This window comes from Phoca vitulina, unplaced genomic scaffold (assembly GCF_004348235.1).
Source record: "Phoca vitulina isolate PV1807 unplaced genomic scaffold, GSC_HSeal_1.0 scaffold3, whole genome shotgun sequence".
Lineage (NCBI taxonomy): Eukaryota > Metazoa > Chordata > Mammalia > Carnivora > Phocidae > Phoca > Phoca vitulina.
This window is the reverse complement of record NW_022589706.1, coordinates 45,688,367-45,709,125: the sequence shown is the minus strand read 5'-3', so window position 1 is coordinate 45,709,125 and position 20,759 is coordinate 45,688,367. Positions and strand designations below refer to the sequence as shown.

The 20,759-nt window shown below is 35.2% G+C and overlaps 1 pseudogene; it reads left to right on the top strand.

The window, feature by feature from the left end:
* Positions 1-16,885: 16,885 nt before the first annotated feature.
* On the top strand, positions 16,886-17,897 carry LOC116627985 (annotated as a pseudogene).
* The last annotated feature ends 2,862 nt before the right edge of the window (positions 17,898-20,759 follow it).

The window sequence follows — 20,759 nt, the reverse complement described above, 5'->3', positions numbered from 1 at the left end:
ATGAAATATCACCTCTCAATCAAGAATTCAAACGTTGATGAAAATGAGGAGCTGAAGTTTAAGCTGCTGAATCTTGGGCAGTTAAACTTAAAGGAGCAGGCCTAAAACAATGCGAGATTCTGAAGATGATTATGAAATTGTATACTTTAATAACTTCATTGGGTTCTCAGGAATTATCTTTGAAATAAAATTAACATTTTATATGCTCTATGTAAATGCTAATTTCATTAGGATACTTACACATATTAAAATATTTACATATTAGGGTATGTTCTTAGTTTCCTCCTGGGAATGCCATATGTTCAATAAATAGACCTGCTTTTCTCTCTTGCTTTCTGGCTTACTCTTCTGCTCTTGTTCTTTCTCTCTGTTTCTCTCTCTTTCAGAGAAAGCAGCGGGTTTTTCTCCCTATAAGACTTCCCTCCTTTCACACTAAGGGTTACTGATCAACACATTTAATAATGCATTTGACTTTATTTTCACAGCACAGTGATTATGTGATGACTTTGGGTAGTGTTGACATCAGTGTAAGTAGTTAAAAAAACTGAAAATAAATTAATTTTTTCTGCTAATTATTTAGAATGCTTGACAGCTCTGATCAAATATTTTATGTCAGCCTTTTTGAAGATGAAGAGCTTAGCAGGATTTCTTTATCAAAAATATTTCAGGGACATCCACTGGAACAAAATTATGAGATATTTGATGAAAGATTCTCAGAAACTTTAATAATCCATTATGCATTTTGAATCTATAAAAGGTGCATAGATTGTTCTCACAGAAAAAAAAATTGTTCATATATCTTCCACATTCTGGAAACTATTTAAATGTAGATATTTCAAGACTAATATAAATAGGAATGAATATGCTTTAATTATATAAACCTGGATTAAAATTTACTTAACCAGGAATTAATCCATACCTACATTCATTTAGATTTTAAAAAAGAGCATTCAGGTATAAAAGGGCACTTGGTAGAAGAGGGATTTAGGTAAGGAAAGTTGTATTGATTAGATAGATAGATGATAGATAGATAGATAGATAGATGATTGATAGATGGATAGAGAGATAGATAACAGTGACAAAATGTTGAAAGATTCAGGTGAGTTTATTTTTTATATTTAATGTTTTTGTATTGTTGTCTTATTATGTGTAAATTGTGTGTTTGCTAAAACCTTTCAGGTGGGCCTGAGAAATCATAATAGTAAATATCACTGAGATCCTCATAATTGGTAAATGCTATCATTTTCTGAAGTATGTTGTTTTTGTGTTTGATCCGGCAAGGTTCTATCAGAAAAATTGTGAATTTTCAGTTTTCCTAGTAGTAAGAGATTTAATACAGGGCATCAAAGGCTTCTGCAATGATTTGTAGGCTTAAGAGTAAAGATCCTAAAATACTGCTAGCTTAGGAAATCTGGAAATGTAGACTCTTCGCAGACTGTAACACAGAACTGATTTGGGGATATTTGCCCAGAAGCCACTGCAAATAGTTCTCTGCCAAGTTCCAAAGCAATTGTCTCCAGCTCTGATGTAAGAATATTTTCAATTTCTATTCTGTCTTCCAAATCTGCAAATATCTCTCATTGGCTGAATCACAATTTTAATTTTGCTCACAAAATGTCTTATGGACTGTGATTTTCAGGTTTCTCTCTTGCTCTACAGGAGAGAGTATAAAATTGGACTGTTGAAAAAGCATAATATTACACACTATATGCTTTTATTTGTATCTATAAATCCTTTCTACCACTATCAGACTTCAAACAATGAAACAAGGCATGTGCATAACAAGTTTTAAGTAACTTTTGTGTGCAAATGAACACATGATCGCCCTTTCTCCAACAACAGATTCAAAGACCCAGTGATTACTTTATATATCTATAAATTATATTGATCCCTCTTCTAGACCAGTAACAACTGTGCTAACTTTAGTAGTTTTTAACAGTAGTGTGTAGTGGAAATGATGCACTTGCTTTCCAAATCTAGGTCCCAAATGGCTGTGCAGCTTCTGCCTGTCTCTCTGGATTACTTGTCCTGTGGTTCTGAGTTCTCATATAAACAGTCCGACTGCTCTGTAAGCACCGCAAATGAAACATGGAAAATCATTGGAACTACATGAAGAGTTAGAGACAACCAGCCAGGATCAGCCCCCATCTACTTTAGGCACCTGCTATTCAGCTCCTGCATGAGGTAGAATGGCTGAGCTAAGGATGTTCAAAATTCCTGAACCATAGAAATCATGAGAGATAACAAAAATAAAATGCTCTATATTTAGAGAAATAGAAAATTGAGAAAGAAAATTCCTTCTCTTCTCTATTACTCATGGTTCTCTGGAGAAACATAATAAATACCCAAGGTGAATACAGAAAAATCTTAGATATCAAATGCTTTTCTGTATTTGTATTGAAAAATACCTAGGAGAGCAAAATATTCTGTTTAAATTATCAGTAAAGGTGTAAAATATGAATAATAACCTTTATTAAAATATTACATGGCATATATTTAAAAATATAAAATCTTTAAAGGATGTAAAATTAGATATTCTTGGATGAGAAAACTTAATATAAAAATTCTAATATTCCCAAATTAATGTAATTAATGCTATGCATTACAAACAAAATTTTTGTTGTTGTTATTGTAATTTTCAAGGCAAGTGATCTGAAAGTGTGTATCTAATAAACAATGTCTAAGAGTAGCCATGATTACTGGAAAAGAATTACTCAGTTCAGATTGCCTTTATGTGTCTATCATTTCTTCCATTCTAGCTGGCCACTTAGTCCATGTTCTTCTCTTGGAAATGGCAGAACAGAAAGAAGGGATCTTCCTAAAATATGGATTCTAATTCAATAATTCTGCTTAGACCTGAGATTCTCCATTCTAGCAAAATCCCAGGAGATGTTCATGTTGTTGGTTTGAAGCCCAACCTCTAATTATTAAGACTTTATCCTGTTTTCAGAAGTGTCTTTCTAACACACACATGCACACATACAAATGAACTCATCAAGTCTCTGTTTTAATTTTTTTGTGTGTTCCTCTTAATTACAAGACAAAACTCAGTTACACATGTTTTCTTTACTCCATTTTTAATGGAATTTTTGACAATGCCAGTTACATGCTCTTTCCTACATCATCCATTTTTAATTAACAAATTCACTGTTGCCGAGGGAGCTCATGCGTCAATCAATCCCATAATGCCACCAGGAAGAGTAGTCTCAATTTTTCATTCTCTACATAACAAATTATACCCATTTGTTTGATTGTATCAGACTATAAGTTCTAGCAGAGGAGCAACTCTATTTACCTGTTCCTTCAGGATCTAGCACATGCACCCACAATAACCACTCAGAAATATTTATATCATCCAAGCTATGTTATATTTTTATGTTTGTGTTATTATTATTACTATCATTGTTATTATTTCACCTGTGATTAAGTGCTTCCTAAGTGCCAGACACAAAGGAGATCACTAGGGATGCAATGATGACCAAAAATCACTTTCTCCTGAAAACTTACAGTCCAGTGGGAGAAATAACCCTAAACAATCACACTAATAATTATATCATTACAGAATCTAGAAAGTACTATGAACGAAAGAAAACACAGTGTACTATTGAGAACTGGTTTAGTGGGGAAGCAACAGGTAAGCCTTCTCTGAAGAAGTACTATGGAATCCCAAAGTATGAGTAGGAGTTAGTGAAAAGAAAAGTAACAAGAGACTGAAGAAGTGAGAAAAGAGGAAGCGTCAAGATTGTCAGGAAAGGGTTTGCTATATTTCATGAACCTTAGTTGTGCATACAAAGGAGGGGTAGTAGTATAACAAACGAGGCTGAAATGGTAGGTGGTGGCAGACAGCCAAACTGTACCAGGTCCTTCCTTCCATCGTAAGGAGTTTGGATTTCATTTATCTTTTGGAATGGGAAGCAAATGAAAAGAGTTTATGCAGGGCATTGACATAAGGTGTATACTTAAAAAAATATATTGTTCTGCCAGTAATATGGGTTATAACATGGCTGGAAACTTGTAGTGTATTTATTGGAATATCTATTAAGTCTTGCTCATGGTCTCATGTGTGGTTCACACAATATTTGTCAGTTTGAGGCACTGTTCTTAGACTTCAGTTGCAGTAAATGCAAGGGAAATTAACACTGCTTGGAGAGTACTTAAAATTATTCAGTATTCTAAAGGTAAGAGATGTTCATTTTACCTGTCGCAGGGAAGCGTGTGTGTGTGTGTGTGTGTGTGTGTGTGTGTGTGTGACAGAGAGAGATAGAGACAGACAGAGAGAGTGTCAGAGAGAGGGAGAAATGAGAGTTTTTCTTATAACATATTATACTAATTCCAGGAAAATAAAGCCCAAGCCAACCTGTCTTCAAATTACACTACATAACACAGACTTTAAATAAACATCTTTAATAAAAAAATAATCTTTTGGCAGAATATCATTTTTAAACATTTATGATATGTATTCTTAATACACTGTTTAAAACTTTGTGTATATTATTAAATGCTTTTAAACATGTGTTCAGTCCATAAGGGGCACATGCTAAATGGCAATTTCCAACATTTAAATTCTACATACTTGTGAGCTCTTCTTAAATCCAAGCTGTCTGAGAATTCTAAACCTTTAAAAATCACTATAATTTAACTCACAGAAGAATATGTTGTACAATTTACAAATACTTTTACCTCTATTATTACTTATTCTTCCCATTATCTCCTGACTACACAGAGTCAAACTCTCCATAAAAATCAAACCTTTTGAATTTAAGTTCAGTATTTTACATTCAATATTATTTCTACTCAATATTGTGTCACTGCCATACATATACGTTCGATGAAAAAGTTAACAATTCACCACCAGAATATACTCTGCTGAGAGGGGAAAAAAGTGTTTAGAACAATGTTACTTCTGTCATTTTTTAAGATATGGTTTTCACAGATTTTGCATGACAAATCAGTGATCAAATGACAAAGCAATTTCATTTATTTTGTGGTATTTGGTACCAGAATAAGGCAAGTAAGTAAGTCCATATAAAATGAAGAACAGAATATCATAGTAATTAATGAGTAAAAGGTTTTTGACAAACCTCACCTGTAGTCTTATAAATTAGTTTATCCTCAGAAAGATGTAAAATAAAATACTTCCCATAGGATTAGTTTTAGGAGTTCACTTTAATGAATACTGTGATTTTAAATCAGTTTGAATTCATAATTCCAATGTATATAGTTGGTGGTAACGGATATTCAATAATAAGAATATAAATAATCATAAGTGTATTTCTTTTAAGATACTGAAATAAATAATTTCCTGCTTGAGTATAGGGAAGTCAGGAAGGTTTTATATATTTAAAAAATAAGCTATGTGAATGTTATTGGCTGTAGAACATCCAATTTGAATATGTCGATCTGATTCAATTTACGTCCAAATGATAGCATTTTTTTCCTAAGCAGTGACATATCAGTGAATGCCTTAGAGCCCTTTACAATAAAGGGGGAAAGTGAAGAATAAAAACTCTCTTCTCCATTACAAATGAGAAGTCTATTACAAAGGCTTTTAGCTCCAGCAAATAGTCTGTCAGAACTTCAGCCAATGAGGACCTCATATTGCTATTCAGCAGGACAACTATGTGTTTAAAGAAATGAAAACTGTTAGAATCTTCATTATTTATTCTCATAACTTTTGCACCAAAATAGAAAGGCTAAAATTTGTTATGTTTTATTATTCTATGTAGCAGTAAAAGTTTCCACGTTTTGTGCTCTGTGTGTGCATGTGTGTATGTGTGTGTGATTTTAATTTAGGTTAGTGTGTGCTAGTAACATGCATAGACTTCTAATTAACATGGAAAATTAACACATGCTTGTATCTCCCCTTCTCCTGAATTTCACTCCTGAATTTCACTTGTATCTCCCCTTTCTCCTGAATTTTTAAAAGACGGAGAGAATGAAAGAGACGGTAGATCATGGGAGATACCAACAGTTTTTGAAGGGTGAAATTAGAAGGAAGAACCAATAACTCTCCAGAAGAGTAGAACAAGATGAACCCTAAATGCTGGCCACGTGAGATATCTTATTAATCAAGACAATTCAATCTGAAGAAGCCCAGACAGGACCAGGAATTACAGGGTTTAGGTAACTCCAGAGACAATGTGAGGTATGGAATTGACATAGGTAAATCCACACAAGAATAAATTAAAAATGAAAGTTTATCTAATAAAGCCGTAGCTTTCACAACCTGGTGACCACAGGAACTCAGGAAACATGTGCCTCTGGATCTGGGAACATTGAGCAGAAGGAAAGAGAATCTGCTAAACTACAGAATCAAAGAAAGAGTAGAATATTCAGTTAATGGATTCTTTAAGCACTTTTATGAAACATGGGTAATTCATTAATTTATAGATTTTTTTTATCCCAGAGTCATCTTATTTTTTTTTTTTTTAAGATTTTATTTATTTTGACAGAGAGAGACACAGTGAGAGAAGGAATACAAGCAGGGGGAGTGGGAGATGGAGAAGCAGGCTTCCCACTGAGCAGGGAGCCCGATGTGGGGCTCGATCCCAGGATCCTGGGATCATGACCTGAGCTGAAGGCAGATGCTTAACAACTGAGCCACCCAGGCACCCCTCCAGAGTCTTCTTTTAGATAATTTTCTCTTTCTGTTGCTTTGACACTTAAGAAGAAATGCAGCTTAACAAGAGGATAGTAGATAAGAGTGTTCCAAATCTTATTTAATTTTAACAATACATCCATGGTGTATTGCAAAGATGAGAGAGAGAAAAATGTCTCTCATTTTATATTTAAAATATTTTAAGTTGTAGAAATTTGGTTTGTTCAAGATTACCCAAAAACTGAGTTACATTAAGAACCACTTGTTTTACTCAACATGGTATCTATTTTTTTTCTCTCCAGATTGTTTCCTAAAATGGCTTTAAAAATAATATGTTAAGACAGCAAAGCTCCCGGAACAGCAAAGTCTGTTCTACTTAAAAAAAACTTATCTTTCTGTGAAATGACAGATTATAAGCACACACATTCAGAACAACAAAAGTCAAAAGGCTTGACTCACCAGGTCCCAATTCTCATGGTCCCTCAGCAGATGTCACGAATAGTCATTCAGGCAGACACAAAACAAAACTGACAAAAGATAATATTGATCTAATTTGAATCACTAATATATATACACAGGCACAAGGTATATTTCACTTTCATTTAAGTTTGAGGTGACAGGAGATTCTTGGGGAAAAATCTGTGGTTTCATTTTCACATGCAAATGTTCAGGAAGCAACACTGGTAATTCCTTCTTCACTTGTGTTTTCACAGGGCATTTCTTCCCCTCTTCTCTACTGAAATCCTTAATTTTAACTTTATATTTCCACAGATGGATAGATCATCACAGTTTATAATAACTTTATATTATAAAATACGAGCTTAAGTGGTATTCATGATCTTACCGTGCTAACAGGCTGAGCCATTGAGAAATCTTTGTTGTGGATTAAATTTATTTAGTTCAGACATTTGGCATTAAAGAAAGTTTTTTTTTTTTTTTTTAAAGATTTTATTTATTTGACAGAGAGAGACACAGCGAGAGAGGGAACATAAGCAGGGGGAGTGGGAGAGGGAGAAGCAGGCTTCCCGCCCAGCAGGGAGCCAGATGTGGGACTCGATCCCAGAATCCTGGGATCATGACCTGAGCCGAAGGCAGACGCTTAACGACTGAGCCACCCAGGCGCCCCTAAAGAAAGTTTTTAAAAAAGCAAATAGTATTTGAAATATAACAGGAAAGTACACTATAAATGAGTATAATAATAATAATATGAAAGAATTTATCGTTCCATTCATTAAGAAAACCAACATATACATATATACAATAAACAAATAAATATATACGTATAAATGACACTGTATTTAATGAAACAGAGAGAGACTTACATGTAGGTGGCTAGTGTCAAATCAGAAGTATTTGCGTAGGGCACAGTTTAAAGTTAATTTTTTCTTAGTAATGTTTTCTCTTTTCTAGCGTACCATATTGTAAGAATACACAATATAATATGTGTAACATACAAAATACATGTTAATCAACTGTTTATGTTATTGTAAGGCTTCCAGTCAACAGTAGCCTATTAAGTTTTGCAGGAGTCAAAAGATACATGTGGATTTTCACCTGCACAGGGGCTCATTGCCCCTAACCCCTACATTGTTTGAGGGTCAACTATATTTTGAATAATAATAAGTAGGGTATATTTAACTATTGCAAATATAAAATTTGGTCACAAATACCAATCAAACAGTATAATTACAATTGTCGTATTATATTAAGAAAATCATAAGGAAGAGAAAATACATTTACAGTACTGTACTGTGGACCCACACAGTTCAAATCTGTGTTGTGCAAGGGTCAGCTGTAATATTCTTTAAATTGTCCCCTATGCAGATCCCGAGAGCTTGCACCAGGATGTCTTTTGGATCCCCATTGCTTTCCTGTCCTCTTTTCTTCTGGCTTTAGAACAAGACTTATGTGAGGATGATCAGTAAAATTTGTAAGATCTTTTAAAGATCCAAATTTATGGAAGCTTTACAGTTGGCAGTGAGAATGGGATATTTGAAACCTTCTCTGACAATACAACCTAACTAATAATGGCTAAGACTGGGTTTGAGAAAAATAAAGCTGAGAGGGAGGAATCATCGTTGACAGATTGACTTCCTTGCCATGCAGGGGTTTGGGCTTCACAAGTACTACACCCACTGACAGGAAGAAAATTATAAATGAGATTGAAGTTCACAGATGCAGGGCTAGGTGGATAGTCAATGTATTAGAAAATAAATTCAAAAGAAGTTCATTCAGCAAAAATGTGGTGTCTTTTTTTTTAATATGTATGTTCTAGTAAAATTGAAGGTAAGAAACAGCTAGAGGCTGCTAGAGCTGCGAAATTATGACCTGTACTTCCTGTATAATATTAAGATTTCCACTACCTCTATACTATTTACCAAGCGATGATTGATGCTGTGTCAAATGGAAGTCTAATGGTTTGGACCCTATATGTGGCTTTATTGTTGACGAGAAAAGGTGATGTGTGGGAAACAGTTACGGATTGTAAGCCCCCAGATGGAGCTAAATAATGGGAAAGTTTTCAGGATTATGCAAAAGAAAGAGCAATAAAAGAAAAAAAAAAAGTATGAGAAAACCTCGAGATAATTAAACTATGTGGAATTCTTCAGAGTTTCAATTAAAAAATGACATAAAAAAGGAAGAGATAGATGGAGTAGCTACTAAAATTTTAATGAATCACTGTAAGAGACTAGGTCATCCAGCCCTACGAACTACTCAGGTTGTAAAAGAACTATGACAAATTCATTTACTTTATCTTGGTCATGAGAAATTAAAAAAGAAATCTGATGATGATAGAAAATTAGAGTCTATAATCTTTTCAGCGTCCATGCCAATTAAAACAGGAGAGGATAAGGATTCTGAGTGACAAGAGGACCAGCGTCTCTCAGCACAATCACCAGTAGTGGACCCAAGGTCATTTGCATTAAGATAGGTAAAATGGCCTAGGGCTGGTGAAGAAAATTCATTAGAATTGCTGAACACTGGTATTCAGTGTATTGTTCTTCATAAACCTGCTAATGAAAAATGAGAAGATAATAAAAATTAGCAGGGTATGGTGATGCAAAATAGGTTTTCAAGTAAAATCCTGGCTTGAAGTAGGAATTTATGAACAAATGGTATATATATATAGGTATTGGCTATATATATATATATAGGTATTGGCTCACCATTGCCAGAATATACTATTGGAATATATGTTATGTCTAAATGGGAGAGTTCTCTCTTATCCAAAATATAAGAAAAGGAAATGTTATGCAATTCTGCTTTTCAGGCTGTTTTAACTGGGCAGTCTACATGGGAACTTTATAGAATAATCTAAATGTACTCAAGTGCTTAATTTAAAACATTACAGGATAACCTGAGGGTTATAAGTATTTTGGGTTAATAAAGGAGCTATTAGATGCAAGTATATTAATATCCCAAAACTCCTTATTTAATAGTCTAGCAGAGCCTGTAAAAAGTTTATGAATTTTGAAAGTTAACTATAGATCATAGAGAATAGGATAAAGTGGTGACTTCAAAAGTATTAGCTATACTCAATATGATATCAACAATTCGAGATATACCACAAATTAAGGGACATAATTTGGTTTGGTTCTTCTCTTCTTTTTCATTTCTGTTTAGAAGAAAGTTGAAGCTGATTTGCATTCATCTGGGATGGGCTCCAGTATACATTTACTGTGTAACCACAGGAACATTTAATTTCTCTGCTGATTGCCATAACCTGGTAAGAAGAGATACAGATTGGATTTAGTTGGAAAGTATTATTATTCATTATATTAATCATGGAATGTTAGTATCTCAATCAGAAGACTTAACCAAGACGACCGAATTAAAAATACTTATTAATTGTATGACCACCAGAGTATACTAATTAACCCAAATAAAGTACAGAGCTCAGAACAAATGATACAATTCCTTAACATCCTTTGAACAGCAGCAATAGAGACATTGTTCCAGATAACCAAAAATAACTTATTCTCTCTGCCAGCTCCAATGTCAAATCAAGAGACACACAGATTTATTGGGTTGTTTCATTTTTAAAGAGATCTCATGTCACATTTGAGGATATTATTAGCACATATTTACAAAGTTACCAGGAAAATGGTTAAATTTGATTTTTTTCCCCCAAGAGCAAGCTTTCTTGAAGCTTTAAAAGTCACATGATATTATCCAATATGCTTCAAAGATTTTGGAAGTGTATGAAATTTATTGCTATAATGACTGGACAATCAGGCAAAAGCCTGTGACTGCCACCAGCAGAGACTGCTGAGATTTTAGACAAATTTATTGTTGCAATTTCAAAGTATATACTATTTAAAGGGAAATTACTAGTTTATTATCGGGGTTTTGTTGCAACTGCTTCTATTATGGAGGAATGAAAAATTATCTTATTTTTCTTATTTATCTTTCTTATTTATCTTATATAAAAATTATCAAGATACCCCTTGTGTCAAAACTTTTGCTCCATTCCTGATTTAACAGACATTATGTATCTTACTGCATATAGAGCAGGGGTTTGTTTGTATATTTTTGTTTTTGAGGGTGGAGGAGAAATTGCTAAGGTAGAGAATACTTGTAAAACAAAAACCAATATTAGTTCAGGGGTGACTTAGTGGCACGTATTCTTGCTTCTAATAGTGCCAATGTCTGTCAAGGACACCTATGAGAAGCTCTTTGGCATAGTCAAAGTACAGTAAAGTTTGAAAGACTACAACCCATATCATATTGTCCTGGAGAATTCAATATTTTTAAGTCCAAAATATATACTCAATTTGTAATTATGAAACAAGTATTCTAAGGAAATAAAATGTTTGGTAAATAAACTAATATGACCAAAATACCCTACCTGAGAGCTCGAGGAGAAAGTTGTCACAGCATAGGAGTCCTTGGGCAAGCTGAACTTGTATTTCTAAAAATAGACATATCAAGGGAAATGTCTTGTTGGCCTTTTTATTGGCCACTTAAAAGAGAATTTATTTCAGGAGAAAGGAAAAAAGATGCAAGAAGTTGGACAGATTACACTACTTTAAAAATGGATAAAATAACCTCAAAGGATAGTTAAACAGCATGACAGGAATAAAGATAGGAAAAAGCATGGACACTGAACCAAGAGGGGCTGCTAAGTATGCTCCTGAGATGAAAACAGAGGCAGCTCAAGGACAATGGCCTGGATCTTGGCAAAAGAAGAAAAACAATGAATTTATGGGAGATTATGCCCCACTCCCCAACAATCTGTGGGAATTTGTAAATGGAGAATGTAATTGTATAGGTGATCCCAGCTGCCAAGGTCCTACATATAAACAAACAACAGATGTGCCTAATAGAACAGTTGGAATTTGAAGCCTATTCAACTTAATCAAGAATTTACTCGCGTGTGTATGTGCATATGTGTGTGTGTGTAGGGGGGGCATTACTTAAATATGAAGCTCTTTATGAAACCTGGTTAGTACATCCTTATAGTATGGCATAGGTCATATGGCTATGCCCCACAAAAGACAGAATCCATGGCTCCTGAGTTATACCACAACCCATGACAGCATTGATCATACAGACAGGGACTGCTTTTGTTAGAAAGCCCTAAAATATACTATTGTAATTCTAAATAACTTATTTTGTAATCAATTTAGTTTAATAACTGGTATTTAGTATAATACTGATGTAATTGGTGAGAATAATTTGACTGATTCACCTCCATCTATTCTGATGATGCAAAAATAATTAGTAATTGACAGTTGTCCTTTTGCTTTTTTGCTCCATAAATATTGCAAAAGATACATGGAAAATTGATTATAGCAATTCATAATTTAAAAGATTTGTTCAAGTGTCAGGTCGTTGACTTTGTAAAATAGAATTTACAGATGAACTAATAAACTCTACCTTTATTTATGGGGATACCAGGATGTATGATTTTGACTCTTGGCCAAGATAAGGACAGTGGAATTTATGACATGCTATTTAGGGTGCAAAATTTACTTGGTAACCTCTAGGGTGAATCTGATGGTTTTCCACAGGCTTAACAGATTAGACAGCCTAACTAGACTACATAACCAAAAATCTGGCTGGGAACATGTGCTTTGAGCTCTCCCAAACTTAAAACTCATCACACAACTAGGGATTTACATTGGAGACAAAAGATGTCCATGTGTACATAAAGACTGTGGAGAGCTTACTCCTGGAAGTCTCTCAGACCCCAGTATTCCCTGTACTGTCTATCTTTGGCTACACTATATGTTTGACTTTAAATAAAAACTTTATAGGAATATGCTCTGTGGGTTCTTGTGAGTCCTTTGAACATCTAAACTTATCAAATATTTTCAGTTATCGTATCTTATTCAAAATTGTAGACTTATCTTTTTCATTAGCAAAACAAAGATATTGTGTGACTAATAAAGTTATTAAAGAGTCCTTTCTGGAAGTATGCAATTCCAATGAGCCTCATTCTTCCTAAACTTCTCCTGGCCACCCCACCTCCACCCCTGCCCATAGGACACTTTTGGTAAGGCCATAGTCAGACCAGTCAAGAACTTTTAGGGTTATGTTTCCCATATCTGAACTGTCTTTAGAACAAGGACAATCAGTGACAGATTCAACCCATATCATATAGGTGATTATAGAGGGTAACCGTGGCTGAGTAATGACCCACTGAAGATGCCTAGACCTTAAACTACAGTGTATATTTTGGCTTACATAGCAGAAGGTACTTTGAAGATGTGATTACATTAAGGATATTGAGATGGGAAGATTATCCTGGATTATCTAGTTGGACACAATGTAATCACAAAGTCTTTATAAGAGGAAGTCAAGAGGATAAAAGTCAGAAAAATATGTGACTATAGAACCAAAAAGGACTGTAAAATAATAAATTTATGTAGTTTTAAGGCACTAAGATTGTATAAATTTGCTACAGTAGCAATGGGAAACTAATAGAGTAACCAATGTGGTCCATCATCAGATTATAGGTCAGTGATTTTTCACCTTCTAGGATTTTTGGAAAGAGACTGGTCCACAATTTAAAATGGCACCACATTTACAAAGCTTCTTCCTAACAGATTCAGCAAAGCAGAATTACTAAACAAACAAAAAAATTTTTTAACAAATGAGACTACAGACTCAGGAAGTGGCTCAAATAAGTCTAATCCTGAAATTTTTTTTTTGAGATTTCTACCACTGAAAGTCCTTTGCTTTCCTGCAGAAAGCATGGTGAAAGAAGGGAGGGCTTATGGTAGACAGTATTTCTGGTACAATCCAGAAATGATTTTAATAATTATATTCCTTTTGTGTTAAGGAAAATGTGGTCAGGCAAGAGTGACTACTTACTTGGAGGATTAATTTGGATTAATTTGCTATGGAATTTTTCTTTTTTCTGAGTTAAAATATCTTTTAAGAACTCAGCAAGCTCTGATTTGGGGTTTGTTCTGAGGTGAATATGAGAGAAAAAGGTCCTAAGGACTCCAATCTTAGAAGGTCCTCAGAAACCAATCCCTTAATATACTATCACTGCTACTGATCATTGCCTGCTACCCCGTTGGCACGCTTTCGTGATGAATGTCTTTGGTTAATGACTTAATGGCCATGGAGGTGATGTCATGTGGACACAGGCTATGAGGCCAGAGCTGGCTGCCTGGTGATCATTTGATGTCAGCAGAGGACATGGTATTATAGACATGAAGAGACTCCAATATGTGGAGAAGGAAAGGAAAGTCAGGAACCTGAATATCCAGTGCTCTTTATGGGCTGTCAGTTCGGCATCCAGTGCTGGGAAATCTAAAAGTCTTACAAATGCCCCCCCTTAATATGAAGGCTTCCAAGGGCACCTGGCTGGCTCAGTCGGTGGAGCATGCCACTATTGATATCAGGATTGTAGGTTGGAGACGCACCTTGGGTGTAGAGATTACTTAAATAAATAAAATCGTTAAAAAAAAAAGAATGCATCAAGCTCTTGTAATTTGCAGGAGGAGATAGTCTGCTATTTTATTTTCTGTTTTTTTTTTTTTTTCTAAAGGTTTTATTTATTTAATTGCCAGAGAGAGAGTGCAGGAGAGAGAGTGAGAGTACCAGCACGTAGAGTGGCAGGCAGAGAAGAAGCAGGCTCCCTGCTGAGCAAGGAGCCTGATGTGGGGCTCAATCCCAGGACCCTGGGATCATGACCTGAGCGGAAGGCAGACGCTTAACCATCTGTGCCACCCAGGCATCCCTTATTTTCTGTTTTTAATAAAAAGTTTAAGATAATCAGCAAGAGAGTAAATACAGTTTTTATGAAAGCTTCACCCCTATCTTCAGCAGTGTGTTCCCAGAAGTGGTATTTAAGTGCTCTGAAATGAATGCTTCTTTCCCCCTTTAGGACACTGAATTTTTGATAAATTAGATTTGGAAAAAAAAAAAGATACCTCACATGTAATTACTAAAAAGACTTGTCCTACCCATCCATGGTCACATTTTAATATCAATCCTTCCTGCTTTTCTAATCAAGTTTTCACATGTCCAGGATACACAGAGATAAGCTAATTGATAAAGATCAGAAAATCCTGGACTAAAAGGTCATAGAGCAATCCTAAATTCTTCAGTGAACTCTTGTCTTTTATTACGTCAATAAGATTATGATCTAATATGATCTCAAGCAAGATTTCAAATAAAAAACCGGGGGGGGGGTGTTATTTCCAACTACAGTTTGAGATATTATGATAATGTTCAATGGAAGAAGTATGTTTAGGGAAGGCCAGTGCATGAAAGGGAAAATGATCTGGTGAAAGTGAAAGAGATGAAAAAGTAAAGAAAAGGGGAGGAAGTTGAGGTATGGGAAATAAGATGCCAATCCAGAGTTGGATCAAAATAGGGTGAGGAGAGGTTAAGTTTGGATGTTAGATATTCCACATTATCATTAGTTTTTACTCATGACTCTCTAGGAGAAATAATTTCAGAAATTTCTTGTCCTTCAGTGTCCCTTCATGCCTGTCTAAAAATACTGACCATTGAATCTTTAAAATCTTTCATTCTAATGCACCCAGATGTCCTTATCCTAAATTCTACGGAGTTGACGTTATAGTTCTAAATTTTTTGGTAGAATCTTATCAAAACTTTGAGTATTTAGGGCTATTGGCACCATAACCTGAGATTTATTGAAATTCTAGTAATTGCCAATATTTAAATGAAGAGAACAAACATGACAAAAATAATCAGGAACTAATCAGCTGTGTGGCAAAAATAATCAGGAACTGAGGTTCTTAACCTTATTCTACCTTACCTATAAGATCGCGGAGCAACATAAGGAAATCAAAAAGCCAATGTTAAGGGAACAAAAAAAAAAAAAAAAAGGAAAAGAAAAAGAAAAGAAAAGCTTAGGGGCACTTCAAAGCATAAGAAATAGCACTTGTCAGAAGCAGGACTTAGCTGTAGTCACTGGAATTCTCAGAACGGATGTCAAAAGATGTCTGGTATGTCCTATCCTCGTGGACGTGGTCTCACAGTGATCAACAGAGGATATTGTCCTGATCCAAGTTACATGATTAAAAACTGTGGCAGCTTTTATCAAAAAAAAAAGCCAGACATGAGAAGGCTCTGAAAAAGCTTTTCTAATTTGAGAGTGATTGAAAGAGTGACTTTATAAAGTCTTAATAAAAGGCTTCAGTTTCAGCTGGTTTCAGAAAGTTGGTCAGGGGCACCTGGATGGCTCAGCTGGTTAAACATCTGCCTTTGGCTCAGGTCATGATCCCAGAGTCCTGGAATTGAGCCCCATGTTAAGCTCCTTGCTCAGCATGGAGTCTGCTTCTCCCTCTCTCTCTGCCCTTCCCCCACCTCGTGCTCTCTCTTGTGTGCTCTCTTTCTCAAATAAATAAATAAAATGTTTTAAAAAAAATAATTGGTCAAAAATGTTTCTTAGAAAGGAGAAGAGGTTCTTCTAGAGTAGGAAGTTGTAATTGGTCAAGTTGGATTTATCAAGGGGGGTTGGAGAGGGACAGTTAAATATTAAGGTCATTAGCAAGAAAAGGTGAGAAACAACAGTTGCAGAAGCTAAGTAGAAAATCTCAGTCCTGGGGACGCCTGGGTGGCTCAGTCGGTTAAGCATCTGCCTTCAGCTCAGGTCATGATCGAGTCCCGCATCAGGCTCCCTGCTCCGCGGGGAGCCTGCTTCTCCCTCTGCCTCTGTCTCTCTCTCTCTCTCTGTCTCTCATGAATAAATAAATAAAATCTTTAAAAAAAAAAAAAAAAAAGAAAATCTCAGTCCTGGAAAATTGAGAGCTTCTTCGCTCCCCGGCAGCTGCACCCAACGGCTCTGCGGCCGTCACCATGCCACAAAATGAATATATTGAGTTACACGGAAAGCGATATGGCTATCGTTTGAATTACCAAGAGAAAAAAGGAAAGAAAGAAGGTCGAGAGGCTCATGAACGTTCAAAGAAGGCAAAAAGGATGATTGGTGTGAAAGCTAAGCTCTACCATAAACAGTGCCATGCTGAGAAAATACAAATGAAAAAGACTATCAAGATGCATGAAAAGAAAAACACCAAACAAAAGAAAGATGAAAAGACTCCACAAGGAGCAGTACCTGCGTATCTACTGGACAGAAAGAGACAGTCCGGAGCTAAAGTACTTTCCAATATGATTAAACAAAAATGAAAAGAGAAAGCGGGAAAATGGGAAGTTCCTTTACCCAAAGTCCGTGCCCAGGGAGAAACAGAAGTATTAAAAGTTATTCGAACAGGGGGCGCCTGGGTGGCTCAGTTGGTTAAGCGACTGCCTTCGGCTCAGGTCATGATCCTGGAGTCCTGGAATCGAGTCCCACATCGGGCTCCCAGCTCAGCAGGGAGTCTGCTTCTCCCTCTGACCCTCCTCCCTCTCATGCTCTCTGTCTCTCATTGTCTCTCTCTCAAATAAATAAAATCTTAAAAAAAAAAAAAAATTATAAAAAAAAAAAAAAGTTACTCGAACAGGAAAGAGAAAGAAGAAAGCATGGAAGAGGACGGTCACTAAAGTCTGCTTTGTTGGAGACAGCTTTACTGGAAAACCACCTAAATATGAAAGATTCATTAGACCAATGGGCTTACGTTTCAAAAAGGCCCATGTAACACATCCTGAATTGAAAGCCACCTTTTGCTTGCCAATACTTGGTGTAAAAAAGAATCCTTCAACCCCACTATATACAACATTGGGTGTTATTACCAAAGGCACTGTAATTGAGGTGAACGTGAATGAGTTGGGCCTTGTGACACAAGGAGGCAAAGTTATTTGGGGCAAATATGCCCAGGTTACCAACAACCCTGAAAATGATGGATGCTTAAATGCAGTCCTGCTGGTTTGACAGCAGTTTCAGAGAAGTAATTCCTTATAATTACTTAAGACTACACACCGATCAGGAAGACCACCATTACTGTGATGGTTCTGAATACTACCAAAGAGCCTTACGTATCTGCAGTCATCAAGAGAAGTATTTATTCTATTGTGAAAAACATTAAAATAGACATTTATTAAAAAAAAAAAAAAAGAAAAAGAAAACCTCAGTCCTTCAATTTCTCTTCCAGAAGTTACCAACAAGGGTTTTGTTTGTTTGTTTGTTTGTTTTTAAAGATTTGTTTATTTATTTTAGAGAGAGATAGAGTGCAGGGGGAGGGGCAGAAAGAGAGGGAGAGAGTCTCAAGTGGATTCTGCACTGAGCACAGAGCCCAATGCAGGGCTCAATCCGTGGACCCCCTGAGATCAGGACCTGAGCCTAAACCAAGAGTCAGATGCTTCACTGACTGTGCCACCCAGGTGTCCCTACCAACAGGGTTTTAGGGATTCAGTGGTTTTCACTGATTACCTGAGAATGATGTTTTATAGTCTACAAATTTGATTAAATGAAGTCTATGTTTCATCATGTCTTATGGTACATAGGTTGAAATGCCAGAACTTTGCTAGTGTATAAAAAGACAAGAATAAAAAATTGTGACTGTTAAAATAGTTCTATCAGGTGCAGCCTGATAGATATACCTTAACCATAATCCTCATAAGGGTTAGAGGACATTTCCTCCAAGGCATTAAAACTGCCTTGGTGAGGGCACCTTGTCCTTGAATGATCACAGGTGGGGATGAGGGTGAATGGATGAAATGAGATACTGGAGTGGTGGTACTAAATAGCTAGAGAAAATGAGAATACAATCACAATAATAAACTGTAGGGATAGGATGCATTTAGAGTGGTATGAACTGATTTCAGGGTCCCTAAAAATTAAACCAAAAAAAAAAAAAAAGCCAAAATAGCTCATATATTGAAGATCTCTTTAACACATAAAAATAAAAAGTTAATCCCAATGGACAGAAATCTAACGAGTTACTATCATGAAGATTCACAGACTCTTCCCCAATTCTACAACAGGAATCTGAATGAGGGGGAGCTGACTCTCTTTGAAGAACCCTTCAATGTAGCCTTAATGTAAATGGTTGATAATCTCCTAAACCTTCTCCACAGTGATCCATGACCATGAAAGATGGTGAGTGCATTCTGGGAAAAGAGAAATATATTGATCTTCAGTGCATATTGTGCATATTAAACATGGTTCTGAATGAAACTATTTCTTAAATATTCAAAACAGTCCAGTGGTATGTTTTCCAGAATGAGAACTAGGTTTCATACTTAGATATACTGAGGTATGCACCCAATGTGATTAAATTTAAATAGTAATTTCTAATAAGACATTTATCTATGAGACATTATAATATAAATATAAGAACCGCTTTGGATATTTCTGTATTTAGGAAAAATATGCTAAGAGAATAATAAAAAACACTAATTAATACGTGTAAAAGGTAAAGGGGCAGAGAGTTGTGGTTTGTTTTCATTCTTTTCTAGGGCAATAACAATGCAAGTGGCATGAGAGACAAACACAATTTCAGATATTACAGAATTTAAGTTCAATAACTCATAAACATCCGGCCTTAAATAAAGATTTTCTAATCTTAGATGGATGTTCAGAATATTATAATTCATCTCATTTCTATATTCATAAGTAATGTCTTCCCTAAAGCATCTAGCTTCTAATGCTACAAAAGGAATACAGTAAAGGAATAAAATGCATTCCTTTAAAGAAATAAAGGAGTTACTGAGAAAATGCAAATATCACACTAACCCAAAGGCATATGTCATAAAAATGAAAATGCCTACTGTAATATTTATGCATTTACTGAAACTAGGAAGTCTTATGAACTTGAACTCAAGCTTCAAAAGTAGCACCAGTTCTGGTTCTAGCAAGAGTCTAATAAATGCCTCCTAAATATTTTGTTTATAAAACATTTTTAAATATTCCTCTTCATAACACAACATAAATTAAAATGACTCCGATAATTCTGATTTTGTTCCAACATAGTTGTGCATAGTTTAGAACATTTGAATTTTATATCATTTCTTTGCTTTTTTAAGATTTTTTTTTAAACAATTAATGGATGGGCCTTGAGGGCATTATGCTAAATGAAATAAGTCAGACAGAGAAAGACAAACACCATATGATCTCATTTATACACAGAATCAAACAAACAAGAAAAAAACAATTGTATAAGATACAGAGAACAAAATGGTGGTTGCCAGGCATAGGAGATGGAGTGTGAGTGAAAAAGGTGAAGGGGTCAAAACGTACAAACTTCCAGTTATAAAATAAATAAGTCATGGGGAAGTAATGTACAGCATGGTGACTATCGTTAATGACACTGTATTACATATTTGCAAATTGCTAAGAAGGTAAATCTTAAAAGTTCTTATCACAAGGAAAAAATTCTGTAACTATGTATGGTGATGGATATTAACTAGATTTCTTGTAGTGATCATTTCACAACATGTACAAATATCGAATCATTATGTTGCACACCTGACACTTAAGTATGTTAATTACACTCAATAAAAAAATCAACAATGTTTTATCACCTTTAATCTCTAAGGTAGATATTACATTTAGCACACAATTTCAATATGCATTCACATTGCAAAACTACATTTTTTTTTTGGACATTCTTTGCCTCAAAATTTACCAAGAGAATATTGAAAATACAGACTATAATTAATATAGCATAAGGTTTACCTAGGAATGTTTTTTAAAGATTTTATTTATTTATTTGAGAGAGAGAGAGGGAGAGTGAGAGAGAGAGAGAGCATGAGCGGGTGGAGGGGCAGAGGGACAAGCAGACTCCCTGCTTAG